We start from the raw sequence: 10,518 nt of genomic DNA on the forward strand, positions 1-10,518 counted from the left end.
AAATTAAAAGCAAAATTAACAAAAAAAAAACAAAACAAAACAAAATTAAAAAAAAAAAAAAAAAACTTACTAATATGCAGACTCGAATGACCCTGCTTGAAACGAAAGAAAAAAAAAATCAGATCTATAATTAGTGTAGTGACTGTGCTGCTCTCTGGATGTGCGATCGCTCGCACCATAAGGTGCGCTCGATCGCCCTGTTGGGCACTCGAGCACACCTCTAGAGGCAAAACAGGAACTGCGGAAAAAACATAAAACTTTAAAACAAAAAAAAAATAATAAAGGAAAAACCAAAATTGAAAAATTGAAAATTAAAATAACTCAACTAAAGGAAAATAATTCTAAATAAAATTTGCCTCAATCCCCGGCAACGGCGCCAGAAACTTGTTGTTACAAATATCTACCTAAATTAATAGGCAAATAATTGTATATTTTACCCGCAAGTGCACGAGGTCAACATAGTAGTATAGGGTGCAAGTACGGGGTCATTCCCACGAGGATTGCTAAATTTTGTCTAAAATAAATTCCAAAAGTAAAGTAAAACAAAGATTGATTTTTGATTTGATAATAATGAAAAGGTAGGGCTTTGATATCCACCACTAATTATATTTAGATAATATATTAATATGCCAATGTTTTGATCATGTTATGTATATCTAATGTTTGTCAACATAAGGGCATGGGTGTATACTCCTTAAGCTATAGATTTTCATAAGCAACGAGTTAGGCATATGTGTATACTCCAACTCATTTCTTTCTTAAAGGATTTAGCATGGGTGTATACTAAGTTGTTCTTTAAGAAAGCACAATTCTGTGGAAATCGACAAACACATGAGGCCTAGGGCATGGGTGTATACTTCCGGTTCCCCATGTCGATTAACCCAAGAACCCGGTGTGGATTTCTTTTGTTAATTTTATTAAACCTAGGACTCGGTCATCCAAATTAGTATAACTAACTAGTCCATACCACGTGCATATGTTGATCAGGCACACATATATGAGGAATTCATGAAAGCAGGCATTAATCAAGTTAAATATCACAACATGATCATCACAAGGGCGCCGATATTGAATATTAACTAAACATAACTAGGGCGTCAATCTAGCTCTACTAAATAAATTAGTTACACATAAGTTTGATGTTAAACATCTTCAGAAAATAAAAGAAAGCAAAAGAATAAACCCGAAACTTGAACTTGAAGAGCTCCAATTCTTCTCCTTGGAAAGTGTGTATATTCTAGAGGCTTAAGGGTCTATTTATAGGCCTTAGGAATACTCTAGAAACCCTAAAAATCGGAGGGTTTGAACCCTAGTTCGCACAAAGTTACAAAACCCTAAAAGTTGCACTTTCCATAATAAGGCTGGCAGCTGACTTGCCCATCAAGCACGGGTGCGCTTGATCGCAGTCCGTGTGCGATCGATTGCAAGTCTGCGATCGATCCTCTTTGTGCTAACGCTCGATCGCAGGTGCCATGTGCATTGTGGTCCTTGCCTGTAGTGCTCTCGATCGCAGCTCCCCTACGATTGATCGCACAATCAGAGCCTTCCAATTTCCCAAAATAGCTCTTTTTAAGTCCAAAACTTATGAGATTGCTTCTTTTTCTTCCAATGTCCCACAAAATCAAGGAAAACACATAAAAGAGCTAAAATGACATAAATTAACTAAAACTAAAGATTAAAACATGTAAGTTAAGGGCTAAAAATATGAATATTTTAGCACTTAACAGCCTAGGGCATAGGTGTCTACTCCCGGTTCCCCATGTTGATTAACCCAAGAACCCATGATGGATTTTTTTTGTTCCTCTTGTCAAACCCAGGACTCAATCATCCAAATTGATTTAATTAACTAGTCCATACCACATGCATATGTTGACTAGACAAACATAGATGAGGAATACAAGATAAGAGGTATTCATCAAATTAAATACACGAAAATATAAGTGTAGCAAAGACGCCAATATTGAAATCATAAATAGACATGATTAAGGCTTCAATTGAGCCCTAATTAAAATATAAACTACATAATGAAAATAAAAGGTGGAAGAGAGAAAAACCCAAACTCCTCTTAATCTAGAATTCAGTTCCTTTCCAAAGCTTGTGCCTCTTTCTCAACACTTCTTCCTAGAAGCTAAGAGGTTTATTTATAGGCTTTAGAAGTCCTTGTTACACTAGTAAACCTAGAAAATTCGTAGGGTTTTAATCCTATTACAAGTGGGACTTAGACAACCCAAATATGGAAAGAACAACAGTCTAGCTGGCTCTTGATGTGTCACCTGCGCACGGGTGCAATCCATCGCAACCCGTGTGCGCTCGATCGCACGTTTGCTATCAAGACTCTTCTGTTGTGCGCACGATCGCACATGGCCACACTTGCTTTTCTTCTCTGGTAGTGCACTCGATCGTAGGTTCCCTGCACTCGATCGCACTGTCAGGGGCTCCAACTTTTCCCAATTCCTCTCTTTGAGCCCAAATCTTCCTGATTTACTTCCTTTCTTCCAAAAGCCTACAAAAGCATGGAAAACTCATAAAAAAACTAAAATAGAATACTTTAACAACACTGAAGGAATTAACACATATAAGTTTAAGGGCTAAAATATGAATATTTTGGCACTTAACACACCCCCAAACTTACATATTGCTAGTCCCTTAGCATTACACAACTAAAAGCAAAATGAAAAATAGAAAACAAAAAGATAAATCCATCTTTCGTGGAATGTACGATTGCATTTAGCATATGCAACAAGCCTTTTAAACCCCTAGGAATTCCCTAGAGGACGAGTGAAGTCTCGTAAGGGTTTTCAAGAAATGTTACCCTCAAACATCATACAAGAGTTCATGTTATCCCAAAAATTAAGGTATCACTCAAGTCCACGATTTTCATTCATTAGCAAGCTTAAAAAGATAAACTCTATATCTTCACAATAAATTGTAATCTCAAAATTCAATTTCTTACAAAAGACATGCTAAGGCATCACAAGTTCGAGACAATGTAAAGTGAACTAGCACATAAATATGAAGCTTCCAAGTATTTCCAATGTGCAATGTCTCTATATCTCAAAGTTCCCTGAAATCCCTATTAGAATGAACCTTTTTTTTTTTTTTTTTTTTTTTAATTCATCAGGTTGTGCAATGTTTGGTTCCCTTAAGCTTTCTAATTGACCCATGTACCGAGTGTTAAGTCAATGAATCCCAAACCAGATGGTTTTAGTGCATTAGGTGTAGAGACACCCCTAGGACTTACTAACTCAAGTCAAAAAGGCTACGAAACCAAACTAACCATGACATTAACCAAATCAAAAAATTTCACCTTCTGACGTGAACACTCAATGCTTTAAGGCAAGAGTCCAATTATTTAGTGAAAAGTTTATCAATGATCATATATATATATATATATATATATATATATATATGATATGTGTGTGTGTGTGTGTGTCCAAAGTATCCATCTAATAAATCATCCGGTATCCATCCTAATAAATCTCAGTTCAGAAACACACACATCATACTTTCATGTCATACCCCACAAATTATGTGCTAATGTGCTTGTGTAAGATCAGATCAAACATGTAAATTCTCAATTGTCCTAAACAAATAACCAAACAGAAAAACTCAATTATCAGATCATGTGTTCAAAATTTTAAACTCATCAATGAAATCAAAACATAATTTTTAAAGTTAACCAAACTTTTAAGTCAAACATGAACATGCATATATATATATATATAACAAAATAATAAAAAAATAAAAAAGTTTTTTTTTTCCAGTTTTATTTTATGTTTATTTTTGTTGTTGTGAAATATATATACAACAACAAAAATAAACATAAAATAAAACTGGAAAAAAAAACTTTTTTTATTTTTTTTTTATTTTGTTTTCTTTTCATAACAATAAAATTGGGACAAAGTGTGTGTAAATTATCTCCCATACACCCAAACTTAAATTACACATTGTCCCCAATGTGTGTATATGTTGTGCCAAATACACACCAAAATTAAGAAAGAAATAATAAAAGATAAACTAAAGCTAAAAAAAATATTAGGGTTTTGATATCTACCGCTAATCAGACTAATTAAGATAATAAGATGCCAATGCGCCAATCATACCGGTATATTTAATGTTTTCCAATCTAAGGGTATGGGTGTCTACTCCTTAAGCTATTGATTTTTCTAAGCAACAAATTAGGCATGGATGTCTACTCTAATTCTTTTCTTTCTGAAATGATTTAGCATGAATGTCTACTAAGTTATTCTTTAAGAAAGCATAAATTTGTGAAAAATCGACAAACACATGAGGCTTAAGGCATGGGTGTCTACTTCCAGTTCCTCATGTTAATTAACCCAAGAACCCGGCGTGGATTTCTTTTGTTACTCTTATTAAACCCAAGACTCGATCATCCAAATTGATTTAATTAATTAACTAATCCAAACCATATGCATATGTTGATCATGCAAACACATATAAGGAATACAAGATAACAGGAACTAATCAAGTTAAATACACCAAAATATAATTGTAGCAAAGGTGTCAATATTGCAATTTTAAAAAGACATGACTAGGGCTTCAATCGAACCCTAATTAAAATATAAACTACATGATAAAAATAAAAGGTGGAAGAGAAGAAAAATCCATGCTCCTTTTGATCTAGCCTTCAGTTCCTTTCCAGAGCTTGTGCCTCTTTCTCCACACCTCCCCTAGAACCTAAGAGGTCGATTTATAGGCTTTAGAAGTCCTTGCAACACTAGTAAACCTAGGAAATTCATAGGGTTTTTCTCCTATTACAAGTGGGAGTTGGAAAATCCTAATATGGAAAGAATAACAGTCTGGCCGCCTCTTGATGTGTCATCTGCTCATGGGTGCGATCGATTGCAACCCGTGTGCCCTCGATCGAAGATCTGCGATCAAGACTCTTCTGTTGTGTGCACGATCGCACATGACCGCACTTGCTTGTCTTCTCTGGTAGTACGCTTGATCACAGGTTCCCTGCGCTCGAACGCACTGTTAGGGGCTCCAACTTTTCCCAATTTCTCTCTTTGAGCCCAAATCTTCCATATTTACTTCATTTTCTACGAAAAGCCTACAAAAGCATGGAAAACACATAAAAGAACTAAAATAGCATAAATTAATAACACTGAAGGAGCTAAAACATATAAGTTTAAGGGCTAAAATATGACTATTTTGGCACTTAACAGTATACATGGAAAGAATTTACCAAGGATATGGACGAAATTGTTTGGAATAGCAGCACACCCCCAAACTTGAATTGAGGCACACTTGTCCCTGCAAAATAAACACTAAAACAAATAAAAGGGGATCAAAAACAAAACTAAAGACAAACATAGAAATAAATTGACAAACAAATTGAAAAATGATAGGATAAACTATGGGGTGCCTCCCATGAGCGCTAAGTTTCACATCTTCAGCCAGACGGTTGTTCTCCGCTTATTCTCTTATTCCTGTCCTGAAGAAGATGCTCCAGGATTGGGTATTGTTTGGGATGGGAATTCACCTTGTTTTATTTCACTCAGCTCTTTAGCCATTTGCCCTATTTGGACTTCCAATCTTCGCATAGCTTGCTCAGTTCTTTGTATCTCTTGATTGGTTTATGCATTGATTTGTCTTTGATCATTCATGAATTCCCGTTGCGTAGTTGCCAAGGTGCGTACCATACTCTCTAAATCATTCTGCTTTGATTCTTGGCTTGGTTGGCTTGCTTGTTGGTAGTTCCTCTGTTGCCCTTGATGGTTTAGAGAATTCTGATTGTTACTCTATGAGAAATTTGGGGGGTTTCCCCACCCTGGATTATAAGTGTTGGAGTAGGGATTATTCTTGGGAGGATAGTTGTTCTGTCCCACATAACTTACTTGCTCTTGATCTGTAGATGAATACAAGGGGCAAGTCTCAGTAGTGTGATCAAAATGAGAACACAAAGCACATACCTGAGGTTGCACGACTTGTTGACTAGGTGAGGTGTTTTGAGCAGTCATGGCTTCGACAATCATATCCAGCTTCCTTTCCACAACAGCCATTTGATTTGGGGGTCCACCACTCAGGTTCACTTCATACATACCCTTGCTCTTTACTCCTTGCCTCCCTTTGGATGAGAATTGTTGGGAGTGTTTACTTAATGTCTCAAAGAGCTCTATGGCTTCCTCACTACTCTCTTCATCAGCATACCTTTGCAAGCTGAATCAACAATAACCTTGTTAATATCATTTAAACCTTCATAAAAAGCTTGTACCTGATCATCTTAAGGCATGTTGTGATGTGGACACTTAAGAAGCAGCGTATTGAAGTGGTCCCACGCTTCAAAGAACAGATCTCCATCTCTTTGTTGGAATGATTGAATCTCCCTTCTAAGTTGCCTTGTCTTTTGAGCGGGGAAGAACTTCTTTAGGAATTTGCTGGACAACTCTTCCTAACTATGAATAGATTGTGCAAGCAAAGAATTATACCACAACTTAACATTGTCTTTTAAGGAAAATGGGAATAAGACTAACCTGAGCCTCTCCAGATTTAGGCCTTGAACGTGTTGAAGCTTGCAGAGATCAAAGAACTTTCTAAGATGCAAGTTTGGATCCTCCGTAGCTGTGCCTCTGAAGTAAGTCAAGGCATTCAGTATTTGTGGGGATATGTAGTAATTGCCTTCTACCTCCAGTTGATAGGCTATGCATGACGGCTGGTTGAGGTTCTTTGGGATGAAAGACTGCTTCATGGGCCTTCGCAGCGGTGGATTTTCTGGTAACTCTTGCATTGTTTCCTCAACTTCTTCTTCTTCTGTGTCAGAATTGTCTCTATGCCCTTGTCGAATGGTCCACTCAATTTCTGGATCAAGTGGAAAGATGGTTGGGGCTTGAGATTGACGACCTTGCATAAGAAGATTTTTCCCTTGTAGTCACAGCAGCTTCAGTACTACTGTGCGGAAGTCCACTGGAACTGCGCTCGATCGCAAGTTAGTGCGCTTGATCGCAAGTTAGTGCGCTCGATCGTACTGTGCTCAATCACACTTGATCTCCGCTCAATCACAATAATAGAATGTCGGGTGCTGCAAGTTGAAACAGAACAAAAATAGAGAAGTAATTGGAAAACTAAAAATATATTTTTACTTTTTCAAAACAGAATTAAAAATAAAGAATTAAGATAACCAACTAAAGGAATATAATTCTAAACAAAATTTGACACAATCCCCGGCAACAGCGCCAAAAACTTGTTGTGCCAAATACCCACCTCAATTAATAGGCAAATACTTGATACATTTTCCTCGCAAGTGCACAAGATCAAACGATAGTATAGTGTTGTGCAAATATATACCTAAATTAATAGGTAAATAATTGTATGTTTTACTTGCAAGTGCACAAGGTCAACATAGTAGTATATGGTGCAAGTACAAGATCATTCCCACAAGGATTGCTGAATTTTCGTTTAAAAATAAATTCTTTAAGTAAAACAGAGATTGATTGAGTTGATAATGATAAAAAGGTAGAGCTTTGATATCCACCACTAATTATATTCAACTAATATAACAATATGCCAATGCTTTGATCATGTTATGCATATCTAATGTTTGTCAACCTAAGGGCATGGGTGTATACTCCTTAAGCTATAGATTTTCCTAAGTAACGAGTTAGGTATGGGTGTATACTCTAACTCTTCTCTTTCCTAAAGGATTTAGCATGGTATATACTAAGTTGTTCTTTAGAAAAGCATATGTTCTATGGAAATCGACAAACACACGAGGCCTAGGGCATGGGTGTATACTCCCGGTTCCCTATGTTGATTAACCCAAGAATAGCGGTGTGGGTTCTTTTGTCACTTATGTTAAACCCAGGACTCGGTCATCCAAATTGATTTAACTAACTAGTTCATACCACATGCATATGTTGATCAGGCATACACATATGAGGAATTCATGCAAGCAGGTATTAATCAAGTTAAATAGCACAACAAGATCATCACAAAGGTGCCAATATTGAAATATTAATTAAACATAACTAGGGCTTTAATCTAGCCCTACTAAATAAATTAGGTACACATAGAGTTTATGTTAAACATCTTCATAAAAGAAAAGAAAAGAAAAGAATAAACCCGAGACTTGAACTTGAGATCTCCTATTCTTCTCTTTTCCCAAGCCTGTCTATTCTAAAGGCTTAGGAGTCTATTTATAGGCTTTAAAAGTCCTTGGAAAAGTATTAAACCCTAGGGATTTCATAGGGTTTCAATCCTATTACAATTGGGAGTTAGAAAACCCTAATATGGAAATAGGAACATCTTAGCCGCCACCCTGGGGTCTCTCCTGTGCACGGGTGCGATCGATCGCAACTCGAGTGCGCTCGATCGCAGGTCTGCGATCGATCCTTCTTCTGGCATGTGCTCAATCACTCTTGGCCTGCTTTGTGCTATGTCCTCTCGGGTACTGCGCTCGATCGCAGGTACCCTGCGATTGATTGCAGTGTCAAGGAGTTCCAATTTTTCCCATTTTCTCTCTTTGAGCCCAAATCACCCAGTTTTACTTCATTTTCTTTCAAAAACCTGTAAAAACTTCAAAAACACAAAAAGAAATTAAAATGGCCTAATTAACTAAAACAAAAGGATTAAAACATGCAAGTTAAGGGCTGAAAATATGAATATTTTAGCACTTATCACATAGCAGGCAAATACGAGATCATTCCCACGATGATTGGTAAATTATGTTTGGAAATAATTTCCTATTTAATTAAACATATAAAATTCAATTGTCACGATTGAATTTAATATAACGAAATAAAATAAAAGATAAACTAAAACTAAAAATGGATTAGGGTTTTGATATTCACCACTAATCAGACTAATTAAGATAATAATATGCCAATGCGCCAATCATACCGGTATATTTAATGTTTGCCAACCTAAGGATATGGGTGTCTACTCCTTAAACTATTAATTTTTCTAAGCAACGAATTAGGCATGGGTGTCTACTCTAATTCTTTTATTTCTTAAAGGATTTAGCATAGGTGTCTACTCGAATTCTTTTCTTTCTTAAAAGATTTAGCATGGGTGTCTACTAAGTTGTTATTTAAAAAAACATAAATCTGTGGAAATCGACAAACATATGAGGAGGCCTAGGGCATGGGTGTCTACTCCCGGTTCCCCATGTTGATTAACCCAAGAACCCGGCGTGGATTTCTTTTGTTACTCTTATTAAACCCAGGACTTGATCATCTAAATTGATTTAATTAACTAGTCCATACCACATGAATATGTGGGCCAGACAAACACATATGAGGAATACAAGATAACATGTATTAATCAAGTTAAATACACCAAAATATAATTGTAGCAAAGGCGCCAATTTTGAAATCATAAATAGACATGATTAGGCCTTCAATCGAGCCCTAATTAAAATATAAACTACATAATGAAAATAAATGGTGGAAGAGAGAAAAACTCAAACTCCTCTTGATCTATCCTTCAGTTCTTTTCCAGAGCTTGTGCCTCTTTCTCCACACTTCTTCCTATAAGCAAAGAGGTCTATTTATAGGCTTTAAAAGTACTTGTTACACTAGTAAACCTAGAAAATTCGTAGAGTTTTAGTCCTATTACAAGTGGGACTTGAAAAACCCTAATATGGAAAGAACAACAGTCTGGCTGCCTCTTGATGTGTCACCTGCATATGAGTGCGATCGATCGCAACCTGTGTGTCTCGATTGCACGTATGCGATCAAGACTCTTCTGTTGTGCGCACGATCGCACATGGCCACTGATAAGCGCCGAATGTTGCACATTCAAGCCCCTTAATTTGCATATGTTAATTCCTTAGCGTTGTTATTTGTTTGATTTTGTTTTGTTTTTATTGTTTTCAGGTTATAAATAAAGATGCAATTAATTCCATTAATTTTGGGGTTAAAAGCACACTTTGAGAAGACCTAGAAGATATGATTAAGCTTAGCCAATCATAACAGAGACCTATATGTTATGGTTAAGTTTAATCAAATAAAGAAAATGATTAATTCGGAATTTCTCAAATTGGAGTCAAAATCGGATTGGATTCAAATTTGGATTCTGCATATGTCTCAGTATTTTGGACATAACTTTCAGCTCAAATATCCGATTGAGGTGATTCAAGCGGCATTTGAAATCTAACTCAAATTTATACAAATTATTTTGAAATAGTATTTTCATAATTCGGAGCACCACAAGGCCAAAATAGCCCCGCAATATAAGAACGCAATTCTGGGCGAATCCTATTCCGATTTGAACTTAGGTTTTCTTTATCCTAATTGGATTTGGACTTAAATCTCTGAAATTTCTAGGATTACTAGGGCTACTAGGACTCTCCTAAGCCCTATAAATAGGCCTCTAAGCATTGAGAAAAAGACACACCGCTTCCTAGAGCTAGAAATCAGAAATTTCTTTGGAGCTTAGAAGATCATGAGCGGCTAAACCCCTTCATGGGGTGTTGATGTAACACTATCCAAGCACAATGGTTTGATTGTATTTAATTTCTAGATTCTCAATTTATGCATGTTGATTGTATAACTATGA

Source organism: Corylus avellana, chromosome ca1 (genome assembly GCF_901000735.1).
Source record: "Corylus avellana chromosome ca1, CavTom2PMs-1.0".
NCBI lineage: Eukaryota > Viridiplantae > Streptophyta > Magnoliopsida > Fagales > Betulaceae > Corylus > Corylus avellana.